The sequence below is a fragment of the Bombus pascuorum genome, chromosome 13 (assembly GCF_905332965.1).
Source record: "Bombus pascuorum chromosome 13, iyBomPasc1.1, whole genome shotgun sequence".
Lineage (NCBI taxonomy): Eukaryota > Metazoa > Arthropoda > Insecta > Hymenoptera > Apidae > Bombus > Bombus pascuorum.
The window spans coordinates 9882737-9896384 of record NC_083500.1 but is presented as its reverse complement, the minus strand read 5'-3'; the positions used below and the strand labels follow the sequence as shown (position 1 = coordinate 9896384).

Genomic DNA, 13648 nt, shown 5'->3' with positions numbered 1-13648 from the left:
CTCATCGCCGTGCAATTAAAACGGGCAATTTTTCTTTGCCACCGATACGAAATACAATTTAATCGTTATCGTTACTTGATTAATTCATTCCTTATAAATCTAAATCGACACGTATCGAATTTTGTCCAATTTACACAAATATTCCATTTGTGTTACGGATCGAAGAGATACAGAGAAACGAAGAGAGTAAAATATAAATTCGATTTGACAATTAATATAATGAATTTTCTTACGTCTATACGTGTATACCAGTTGACATTTAGATCGAAAAGATAAGAAAATATCGAGAATTGAACGTGCTTGTGTAATGTCTAATTAATATTCAAGGGAAACATTCGATGGGATTGATACAGCGTTCCCGGAAAACAGTCGAGAAAATTATTGCAACTTAAACGTACCATTATCGATTTAATCTACGTACGTGACACTACTGGTCCACTCGCATTTCCTTTATATTCTTCGACATCGTCGAAAGCGACCAGTTAATCAAATATCAACACGTTCGACATTATAGTTTCATACAACCTGTTTTTAACATCGCTGAATGGTTACAGATCGTATTGCTCGATAATATTACTCGCCCTGGATATTATTTCTTAACTCATGGAAGACAGCAATGGAACGACAAAATGATCTGATGTATGAGTAATACCTCAAGGTCTGTTAAAAGACTTGACATTCTTACTTATTGATACTTACAAACGTTATGGCAGACGATATTCATGTCAAAACGACACCATTGTTTTCTACTGAAAAAAAAGTATATGTTATTGTAATTTTGTAATAGAATAATTTGCTCAAACTCAATCGACGTAGATTCTACAAACTTTCGAGCAAAATGTAATTTTGTGTTTTTTCGTAGAGCTTAATTGACTGACCCATAAATAATGTAAATTACAATAACGAATGATAACTTTTCATTGAAAAGAAATTTGAAGATATACATATATCGATCCGTAATTTACATATGAAAATGTCGCAAATCAAATGAAATGACATAAAAGAGATTTCTCATAAAAGAGAAAATAGAGTTTCACTTCCTATCGTAATTTCTTTTCTTTTTTTTTTTGATGTACCAGCGATAATCTGAATGAATAATCTTTCATCGCGATGCAATATTTTACTACCAATTTTTTGAAGTAACATATTTTCAGATCGATTTCTCCTTATTTACATTTAATGAGTTTTACCATGAAACGTATTTAAATTATGGAAATTACTTAAATTATATTCTACTCCAGAAAAATTGATTTACGTTAATGCATTATAAAAATCTACGCTTACACGAAATTTGTATATATATTACTAAATTATTATTAGACTGCGGGCATCTCCTTATGCACGAGAAATTTACGAATACGGAAATGTGAAGAATGCACATAAAATGCAGAAATGCGGAAAGCGCCAAACAAACTTCTGTCGAAGTTCCATTTATTTAATAGCGTTTATAAAAATATTAATTTGCATAAATATCCGCAGTTCAATTATTAATATTTACATAAAGGAATGTTGTTTCAAATTTACTTTATACCAAAGAAGAAGCGCACGGAGCCAATGTGTCAACAATTTTACTCAAAATTCGTAATCGATCTTGAACATGAGAAATTTATCAAAAGTAGATGTTGCAAGATTCTTCCAAACTCGCAAGAAATACGAACATCGAAACATCATCGAAACGAACCGATCTCTATATTAATTAACAGGCGAACACCAGACGTTCACGAAGAAGCATGAACGTGTACCAATACCGCAAGACCGACTAGGTACAACCTTAGTAAATATGCACGTCATTCATTTAAACGCCACGTCCGAGCGAAGCCTACAACTTTTCTATCCACTTGCGTGTCTCTTTCGCTGTCGTGTCGTTTCTCTTAATCGTCGACCACTCCTTGCATCTTCTCGCCCACTTGAACAAGAGGAAGACAGGAAGATACTGGAATAAGGAAGACAGAGAGAGAGATTGTCGGCGAAGGAGAAAAAGGAGGATAGAGGAAAGTAAACGAGAGCTAATCTTAGCCACTCACTTAATGGCTAAACCTACTTCATTCTTAGGACAGATTCATGTTTAAAAAAGCAATTTTTAGAACTAGTCCGGAGTAGAAATACTAAAATGTAGCCTTTATATTTTATTTATTTATTTACTTATAAATTTTACGATATTTTATTTATGATATTAACCAGGCAATCTCGCGGACGTGGTAATTTCTTTTTGGATCTCAGGCTTCCAGGATGGTGATATCGGTTTTTCATCAATAATCGCGTAGCTGTTGCGCTTGTACTTCGCGCCAACGTTTCGTAGACGCTGCAGTCTATTTGCTCGGGGCGGATCTGTGTTTCAACGCGCGAGTGCAACAACCACGTGATTATTCCCGAAAATTCAATATCGCGACGATAATTTCTTCATTAAAAAATTCTCCGTCTTTTCACACGTTGTTTTGCTTGTATTAAAAATAAATTGTATGGAAAGTGCACGTACCGAGTGCAAAGTCGATCTAATTGAATTTAATCGCTTTTATTAACTTTCAATTCCACAATTACAGAAGCATGTGGTTAAGAAACGATTCGATTAACGGGTTAAAATTGGTGCTGTGTTTTGCATTTGATACCGGAAAAGAGAAAGACAGGTCGACCGGAGAGCACGCTCGAGCGAGAGAGAAAAAAATGTCTGTCGACGAAGGAGAGCAAGAAGGATAGTGGGAAAGTAAACGAGAGCCAATCTTAGCCACCCACTTAATGGCGATTCCTGGCTGCACGAGCCCACGCGTGTGCACCGACACGTGTTCACGCGTGGCCGAGTACACGCCCGCAGCATACTCCCGTTGCGACGATCAACAGGTTTCGATGAACTTCTCGCGCCCCAATTTCCGATTAGTCAACAAACTAACCGGAAGATATCCTTTTTTTTAAATTGTAATATTTATAACAGGATTAAAATTCTCCAAATTTTAATTTATGCGTAACGCACCGCTATAAATTTCAGCCCGCCACGTAACATTTTTCTTATGCGATTATAATCGCTATAATTAACTTTTTACACGGTTAAGTTGCTACTTTTCCATTGAACATTCTTTCGAATGTTGCACGAACTCGAGCGACTTGAATTCAAATATGTAACTTGAATTAATCTAAACGCGGCTATACTATCGGTGAATTGCGCAACGTGCACACCACTTAGGATTTGCCAATACGATCATTTTGATCGATGATCGTCGACTAAGGTACGATTTCGTTTCGGTACGTTCAACCCTCGCGGATTTATTTCATTTCGCATTTTATTTCAGCGGTTATACAACGACCGGACGAGATTAGAGATTCAAGCGAGCAACGTTCTACCAATGACCAGCGATTAAGGTTATCGAATTGGTATTCGGTAGTTGCCGCAATTAATGATCGTAATTATTGCGATTGCTTGGCCAGGTGTAATTTCGTTTTTCATGGGGTAATAACGTAACGAGAAGGAACAAGTTGCGAGGTGTTTGTCTTTTTGTTGACGAGACTTTTATGTTTATAATATTATTAGCGAAATTTTTGCAATTTAAAGTCACAGGTTACAGTATCGATAAGTAACCTTGTATGATAGTAACCGTATCTGTAAGTATGATGGTAATTTGTCAATTGACTGTTCATAATGGATATTATTATTGTAATGTTGATTGCTCTAAAATGTCAGTTATAATTATAAATTAATATTAATGAATTGACAAGTGACAAATTGTTGCACGACTAATGTTGGCAATTTTATAATTTTTAAATAGTTCAGTCAGCTGATTTGTAATTTGTAGGATTAATTGCTTTGTGAGTATCTAAGCGACATGGAAAACAAGTTCCTATAATAAATCACGCAACAAATTGTTAATAAGCTACTATCGTTCTTAATTGATGCACAGGAACATGTCAATTTCTCTGACGACAGAATACAAGTCGCGAAATACTTCGTCATCCATCTGTAATTAAGATATGAAATTTACATTGTCACGTATAGCAACGTCGCCAAAACCTTAATTATCCACGTGATCCAGGAAAAATCAAAACAGCTTCCTATACAGCTCGAAGCTGATAAAATCTTAAACCCGAGACAACCTACTTTTACGTACGAAACTCGCCAGACATCGAGCTCGCGATTCGCTAAAAACTCGCCCAATTAACCACAAATGACTCACAGTTGCGATCAGAAGGAAATTTAACACAGAAACTTGCACGAGTATTAATAACTATACACTAGAAGACTACCTTCTACCGTGTTAGCGACGACCGTCTTTCGATTTCGATATACGCATTGTGTCTATTCTCTTGAAATAGAACTACGTTTCCTAAAAAATACAACAAAATTATAACAAGATACTTTCTGATCTTCCTTTCATCCGCCGCTGTAAACGAGGTCAAACATTCTAAAACAAGTGCCATAAATTCCAACACAATCATCCAATAATCCACTAATCCACGCGGATGGAAATTGGAATTAAGTGACGAGGGGTAGCAACTTTCCCCCAGGTCTCGCGTTAACATATCGACGACAGAGAATCCTTAGGTGGAACGAAGGTAGCTGGTGTCGGAAGGGGAAAGGGAAAGAAAAAGAGAAGAAAGAAGGGAGGGAATCCAGGGCACATTCGTGTGTAATACGGCAGATGAGAGGCTGCAGGAGTCCGTGGGAAACATCCTCGGTGGTTCCTTCCTTAGGAAGGCGTGTAGGGATCCTTAGTGGTCGTGTGCACGTACACGCGAGCGCCGTGGAGGAGTTTCAGGGCAGGCCATCTGCCCGAGTCTCTCACGATTCCAGGCCAGCTGCCGATATCTTCGCATAAGCGTGCATCGTGAAAGAGCCTCCAGGCGCTAAATGCGCGCCTTGCACACTTATTCGCGACTAGGTGTGTTAAACTGCCTCTCTCGCGAACTGACGTGGACCCTGGCCTTCTCCCGATCGTTCCTCCCGTGTCGATTTTTCGTCATGTTGATGAGACCCAACGTCTCTCCACCCCACTTATGGCTTTCAGGCTTATTCGAGATTAATGAGCGACGAGGGTTGACGATCCGGTCTCGTGTCGACCACGTGCAACGTACCCGGCTCCTCCGCAATGCATTACGGCATCTTACACCTGTATTATAGTTCCCTACGTGCGCGACGCTCGCGTGAGAGCGATTCTGGCTGTTTAATGGAACGATAATGATCGCGATCGAAATCCTGCAGACCTCGAGGAAATCGCGAGAGGTATCGAGGCTTGCGTCATTATTCAGATCATTGATTAAGTAAAAGGAGATCGCTGAGGCCGGGCAAAATAATCGTTTTTACGAGCAGAGCTGTGTACACAAGGGCGATGACATAATTAGGGAAATGGGATTTTTCGGGAGACGGAGAGAAACAATTTTCGAATTTAGAAATATTTCTAATTGTATGTTATAATTAAAAGATTACCAGAAGAGAAACGAATTTTGTTCCAAATTCGAAGAGATTGGAGAATTAATTTTTCTTACAATTTATTTCTTAGAACCTGTATATATTTATTGTAGGTAATTAAAAATTTCCAAGTTCTGATTGCAATAAAAATTAAACGAAAGAAATTTACAAAACACATTTCGATATTTCATATATTTATACAGAGTAACATATGGCATACACATGCTAATACGTGTACAGAAATCGGAAGAGTAACAAGTCGATAATTCCAGAGATTTGCACATGCACGTGTACCGATAAAATATTATCCCCCTTTCCACCAGGACCCTAACGATCATTCCACCCTTCAGGGACAATAAATTGCCCCTCCAATCTACAACTTCACAAGGGGTTGTTGTAAATAGATCCCTGACGAGTATAGACGGCTACCTGTTGAATGAGCCGCGGGTGTACCGTTCCTGCCACTGCATTTCTATTTTGGTTTTAATTCCACTACCTGCCTGGAATGCGACAGAGACTTCTTCGCACCACCGAATCACCAGACGAAGGCAATTACACGAAATTTCCGTTATTCATAGTTTCGGCGGAAAAATAATACGACGAAGGATGAAAATAATCCTTTTTGTGGAAGGAAGAATACAATTCCAATAATTAAAATTTATAAAGGCAAGCATTTACACTCCTACTATTCAAGACTTTAATAATCTACTACTTTAAGCTTCTAGTTTACTATACTCGTATAACTTTCTTTACAATACAATAGTACGAACTTGGTTCTTTTTCAATTCCAAAGCTAGGAAAAATCGACCAAAGATTTTGAAATAAAGAAAGTTCTTATATCAAATTCTATTTTAATGTACTTTGTTATTATTACACATTGTAATAAAAATTTATTTGTAGCCTTTCAAATTACATACAAGAGACGTATTTTTAAATTCAATATCGTAGTAAAAGAAATAGAAAAGGAATAGGACTTTTGTGTCCTGAATGTGACGACGAACGGAATTTGCAAGTTTCAATAAAAATTGATAATTTCTATGATATGAATATTTGATGTTTCACGATTCACCGATTGATGGTAATACGTTCCGTTGAAATTGTGGCTTCCTTGTTCGACCTACATGCGGCTTCTTAGCACGAGCCCCCCATAAACGTAACAGGATCCCATACGGGTGTTCCTCGGTCCGTTTCTTGCGTGGCTACGTTCCCACACTTTCTGCCCCATTGAAACGTACCAGAAGAATTCACCCCTATACATACCACGAGGGTGGCAGCTAGAAAGCTCGGAACCCATAGAAATTAAAAGCACCCTCCCTTCGGGAAGTCTTTCAGTGGAAGCGTGCAATGCACGAGCTGGACACGAAATTCAATGAACGAACCGTTTCCGCGTTTTCTAAACTTGACCCCGATACAACGAAAATTCCGTCCCTTCTTTTTTCTGTCTCTCTTTTCAGGGGTTGAAGGCTTCGTGTTACGAATCAAAGAAGAAAATATTAACAGAAGCGAGAATAAAATACGTTTGAACCCCGTTCGCGAGTATCAAAACACGTAATGACTTTGTACAAGATGCGATAATCGATCAAAATTGTCAAAGAAAAAAGTAATCCTTCGAAATGTAATCAAAAAATCACGAAAAAATTGTTCAACGTCGACACTACGGAATATTATTTCTAATATAGCGAAGAACTGTTACAAAAATAAGAATTCTCTTCGAGGAAATTCGAAATTGAAGTCCCGATGATGACTTTATTTGCCTCAAGTTTAGTTACGACTGAAAACGAATATTTCACTGTAAATAACTGCTCGTTGGATCGGAAAACGTATTCACATTCATGGCTTCATTTTTTATCGGATTAATGCCACTCGTTCTTGATACACAAGACTCCACGACGTTACAACGAATCTACCGATGAAGATGTTTCGTGTGACTCTACTAGGCGAAACGAAACGGTATTTCTTTCCTGTATCTCGACTGGAAGAACTCGTGGCAATGCCAGTTAATCATTTTTGTGGTAACGGGATGTGCTTCCAACAGATATATAAAATATTCCGACGAAGATAATTTATCTACAAAGATTGGGAATCGAAGATATGAAATGTTATAAATCGTTGCGTTTTTATTCGAAAGTTTTTTCTCGCTAAAACGTCAAAATATTAGTAAAACAGTTCACAATAATTATCTTCTATTGCACAAAAAAAGATCACATTTCGTGTATAACGATGAGAAATTATACATTTCACTTTTATGATTATACATTTATGTAAAATACGTAAAATGTATAGCATGTGTGTATACATAAAATATCTCTACCTACGTCCTGTTTTTTAAATCCGTAAATATCCGCAAAACTATGAATTATCGTAAATATCCGCAATGGTAATGAAAGTTCGAATAATCAAAGTTTTTTTTATTATGTAATTTGTGCTTTACAATTTGTCCAGCTGGATATTTGGTAAATTTCTCTAACTTAATTGCTAAATAACACCTGGATGGCTACCCCCAGCGGAATACCATCTTCAGGTTTGATTATTTTATTTCTTTAGTTTTTTTTATTATGTATTTTGTACTTTACAATTTGTCCAACTGGATATTTGGTAAATTTCTCTAACTTAATTGCTAAATAACATGTGGATGGCTAACCCCAGCGGAATACCATCTTCAGGTTTGATTATTTTATTTCTTTAGTTTTTTTTTATTATGTATTTTGTACTTTACAATTTGTCTAGCTGGATATTTGGTAAATTTCTCTAACTTAATTGCTAAATAACACTTGGATGGCTAATCCCAGCGGAATACCATCTTCAGGTTTGATTATTTTATTTCTTTAGTTTTTTTTATTATGTATTTTGTACTTTAGAATTATCCAGCTGGACATTTGGTAAATTTCTCTAACTTAATGGCTAAATAACATGTGGATGGCTAACCCCAGCGGGATACCATCTTCGAGTTTGATTATCTTATTTCTTTAGTTCTTTTTTTATTATTTAATTTGTCCAACTGGACATTTGGTAAATTTCTCTAACTTAATTGTTAAATAACACCTGGATGGCTACCACCTTCAAGTTTGATTATCTTATTTCTCTGGTTTTTTTTATTATGTAATTTGTACTTTACAATTTGCTCAGCTGGACATTTGGTAAATTTTTACAACTTAATTTCTAAATAACACGTGAATGGCTATCCTCAACGGGGTACCATCTTCGATATTGGCTATTTTATTCTTTTAGTTCTTTTTTTTATTATTTAGTTTGTATTTTACAATTTGTCCAGGTGGACATTTGGTAAATTGCTCTAACTTAATGGCTAAATAACACGTGAATGGCTAATCCCAGCGGGATACCGAACAATCACAGTTGTACCGTATTTTTGAAAAGCCGATCGCACGATTATTTTAGAGGCTTGAAAGAAGAATTTCCACGCGTTCAGCGGAAACACGTATTCGTTAATCGTATCCTTTTGTAACAGGATTACGGGGAATACGGACGGAAGCAGTTGAACGACCGTAAAACGCACATTTCCCTACCCGTTAATCAGCCTGAAAACAGTAATATAGACAGGGAACCGGTGTCAAAGAGGGGCATTCGCCACGTATAAGTGCTTCGAAAGCATCCTAATTAGGCAATGAAAGGACGCTTTGTGATCCTCGAAAGGGACTATCTAAAAGGCACCGATAACACATGCGTCAGAGTTTCGAGGCGAGACGAAGCGACCGGAGTTTCTTCCTTCCGAACGTTTCACACGAGGCGAACGAAGAATTATGAATGTATCTTTGTGCCGAGCCGCTCGTGAAATCACGTCTAAGCCACCATGTGGAGCACGTCGTGCGCTATCACGACAAAAGACAGACTATTAATAACGTCGTTGTACCGAGAAGCTGACGTATAATCGTCCTTTTATGCAACTTTCCACCGTATTATCCTTTTCAACCTACGAATACTTTGAAAAATCCTTCTCATTATTACGTATTTCTATTGCAAATTGTCGTTAGACCGCAGATTCTTTTCTCAAATTTATGTAATATTTAACATGTCCAGTTTCGTATCACTGTCGGTATCAAGCAGATAGATTTACAAAAATTGTGTGATCGAGAGACAAACATTTCACCGATAGAAACTAGAAACATATAACTATTTTAATTCTTCGAATATTAATTTAATTCTTCACTTAACGAGTATAAGGAGAGCTTTTTAATTAGTAACACGATCGAAATCCGACAGATGTCAAATGAAAAATCTATGAAAAATTTGTTTGTCCATAATTCGCTATTGAGGAAACATTTCGCCGAGTAAATCGATCTTTATCGATCAGAACTCATCGAAGACTACAGTATCGCGGTACCAGACACGGGTGAGTACGCTGATACACTGATAATGAATGTGTCGCGACAGTGTTCGGTGAGGCCAACAAGCGGAACGCGTCGCATACCGCAAAGCAAGTTCTCGATTGCACGAAGAATAATTATTCCTGGTGTAAACGAAGTAATTAATCATACGTACCACGTGACTCTGTAATCGGTCACACGTAAACTCCGATCATGAGATTCTGATGACAGACTATACATCATACTCTGCTATTTACGAGGTTATACTTGGGCAAAATCCTGGCAATTTTGATTAATATTCGTAATATATTTTAATTAGGATCGTCGACACTTTAAAGTCCACTCTATGCTGAATTATTATTCGTCATTTAAATATACTCCTATCTAAATTGAACCGAATGTTTTATGCCTCCTATTTTTAATTGGACTAGTTTTTAATGCATTTGGTATTTTATATTACATAAATTATAACAAAACAGTGTAGATAATTTGCAATTGGAACGCTTAAAGGGTATACCGATCAATTCTATAAATTGAGGAACAGAAAACAAATGATACTTGAGAATCGAGAATTGGAAAATAGCGAAAAGCGATAGTAAAGAAATTATTAAAAATGTTCTCCAAGTATCGTACGTATCCATCAACAAATAGATCGATCTTTCAAATATGTTTGTATGTTTTTTCAAACTACTTTTTAGAAAAATCGTGGTAAACTAGTTTCGAACTCTGCTTCTGTGTACGCGTATGTTTAACAAGCTGCTAATCAGTTTTAATACTTAATTAAATCTGCTTGTACTTATTTCGTCGAGCGAGATTACATAAGCAGATAGTTATAATTACAAGCTACTTTCATGACAAACTTCCTTCCATTTCCAAATTAAGCAGATTTCATGAGTTAAAAAGTGTAAAATCCAGGTCAAGGTTGAGCTGCATTCGAAATTGAAACATTCGAGAAATACGTACGGAAGAGTAGCGGACGTTTTAATAAACTACAACCAAGATAAAAAACTTTCTTTTACTTTGCACGACATCGATCAATTATTTGCTACACAGTTAGGTAAAAGGTAATTAATGCGTATACCGGATAAGAGATCTGCTACAGGTGCAAGTTCTGACCGGATGCGACCAAACGAATGTGAAATCGACGAAAACAAACGCGAACGATTTAAGAAACAATGTATTGGCTTGGTAACTAAGTGATTGCGAATTTTGTCATTACCATCTAATGACACAATCTAATTGCCAATCACTTAGTTGCCAACCCAATATAAAACTCGAAAAATCACGTAGGGATAAATAATTTTCCCATTACAAATTCCGCAATTTCTAAATTTACCGAGAAATAAAGTTTTCAGAAGCAAATCAACGAAAGACACGTTATTCTACTTTGCGATTCACGGATCTTGTCACTCTTGAGCATTAATCGCATGCTTAATTACTAATTATTTATTCGTATCTCGGTCACCTCTCCAGTTTTATTCTGCCTACGTTCTTTATCACAACAAACGATATTTTCCTCTCATTATGCTCAATTACCTGGCCATAAATGAATTTTGTAAGTAATTAGCAATAATTAATCCCATTCGTTTAAACATGGGCATGAAAAATATGATTACAACTTTCACGAAAATAATGTGCACCGTTTCGTCTTCAATATTCACGCGGCAACTGCGAAGTTTATTATTCGAAATAAATTACCGAAACAAAAGATGTATATTTTCAGCGGGCCTAATTAATCCGAATTTACGATAACTTGGTACACCGTTTTATTTTTAAAAATTGGGGTTGGCCACTCCTTAGACGAAAGAAGAAATAACAGAAACGTAATCGGGAAGAAAATTTCTTGGCTCTTTATAATAATTTAGTTAGACGTCTCCTTATATGTGCTACCATCTCTGTCTCCTCCTCTAACCAAAGATGCCTCCTCGTGATGTCATATTATTTTCTAATCAACTACGTAGAATACTAATAATAATTCCTGAGTATCGTCTTGAAAATATAAAAGCTCCTGTTAGAAAACATTATAACAGATCGATAGGAATACGAGACAAATAGAAAAAGTGGTCTTGAAGAGAATCAACTTTATCGAAACGTGAGAACATCCTTAGAAATCGGTATTAGTATGGAAACGAAATATGGTTAATCCAGCCATTACTTCTCTTCCATTATTGCTTGTGCCAATCAAATCTGATTGGTCTCAAACTATTACAAAACGAATTACCTCTTGATAGAAATAAAAGGAGCAAGAAATAAAGAGAAAGAAAAATTCAACAGGCCTGAGAACGAACTATGTTCCCGCCTGAAGGAAGTAGAAATCGCACGTGTAACAAGTACGCGAATGTGAAAGCGGAATGGCGAGCAGAAAAGGATCGAATCGGAGCATCTTAACAATTTATACGTCTCGTACGAATCAGACGCTTATGGCAGGATTGTGCCGTGTAGAATGGAGCCAGCGGCACGGCCGTTGATAAGAATCGTAAGTAGAGTATACAGAGCTGCGTGGTGGCTTTAATTTCGGTAGAAAATTGGCCGAGTTATCCGAGCAACATCGATAAGATACGCATTCGTTTCATTCAATTATCGCCTCCGCTTCGATAATCGGGCACTTTCTTCCTGTCAGGTGGCGGCCAGTTTATAAATCCCCTTAGAGAGGTTTTTCCTCGGAGACGGAACTGGATTTCGAAAATACGAAACGAGGATTCCATCTTCGATCGGTGCGCGTTTTCTTTCTCGCACCGGAAATCGGTTGTTTACGATTCTGTCCCCCATCCTCTCCGTGTATCCTCATTTAAACGCGAATCGGTGTTTCCACGAAAATTAATTAAAGAACTCGCGGCGAAGCGAAAATTCCATTTAACCCTGACACGCTTCTGATCGAGGCCGATACTACGAAGGAGTCTTAATGCCCTTAACCGCTGCCATTAATTAAAGGATTACGCGAATAAAACTGGTGGAAAGCTTGTTGAAAGCATTTTTCGACCTCTTTATTGCCTTATTTTATCGTTATCGAACGGTTAACCAGCCGATAGAATGGAGATACGGTTTTGCCTGAACGTTCTGATGAAATTGTTTTGTTAACGGCAACTGTTTGCTAACGGTAGTTTGTACCTAATTGTGTTCTGTTATATCGCATCTCGCGTGTTTAGTGTTTTCCAATCGACGCGTGTAGTAGTGTGACACGTGTGATCTTTTCTTAAAGGATCTACGAAAAGTTAAGAAAAACTAGGCTATAATTTGCAAAGTGTATAAATCGTGTTGGGTCCAATTAAATTGTCACGTTCGTAGCTGTAAATGAAACGTACATATTTCCGGATAGATATCGGATTATGAAGTTTTTTAAATAAGATACCAAATAGAATACAGTATTTCGTTTGTACAAGTTTACTTTTTCTTTTTTTTTTTTTTCGTTCCACGAACTCTTCCATTTTCCATTTTTTTATTTTTCAGAAACAATTCTAATAAATTACAGATAATGGATACTATCTGTTGAGGGAAAGTCTAGTAACTATGGTAAACATGATGATATCTCGTATTTTTCCTAACTTTCATAGTATTTGGAAAGCATCAATCGTAATGTGAAATTCGATTGTATCACTCAGATTATTTATTTGCTATTTCCAAACGATATTTTCGAACGATAAATAGTGTGTAAAAACGAACCATACGCGTGTATAAAAGATATAAAACGTGCAGTTTCCAGATCTCATGCATGCAAGAGAAGAAATATTTAACAAACCAGAATTTCCCTCTAAAAAGATCAAATAGACATACGTCGAAATGTAATACAATTTAGTTAGTCCGCGGACTTTTACGAGTACAACCGACTAATTAAAATTTCAGTAGAGATTTGTTTTACCAATTAAAAATTATAAAGAGTATTCTATGCATTTTTACAGCTTTAAATTTCATATAAATTGCGTAAGCATCCGCAGTC

General features: G+C 36.7%; 1 protein-coding gene across 7 annotated transcripts in view; it reads right to left on the bottom strand.

Moving 5' to 3' along the window:
- The window catches only part of LOC132913825 (tubulin monoglutamylase TTLL4-like), a 255140-nt gene that overhangs the window by 219464 nt on the left and 22028 nt on the right, over positions 1-13648 (bottom strand). The window lies entirely within an intron of this gene.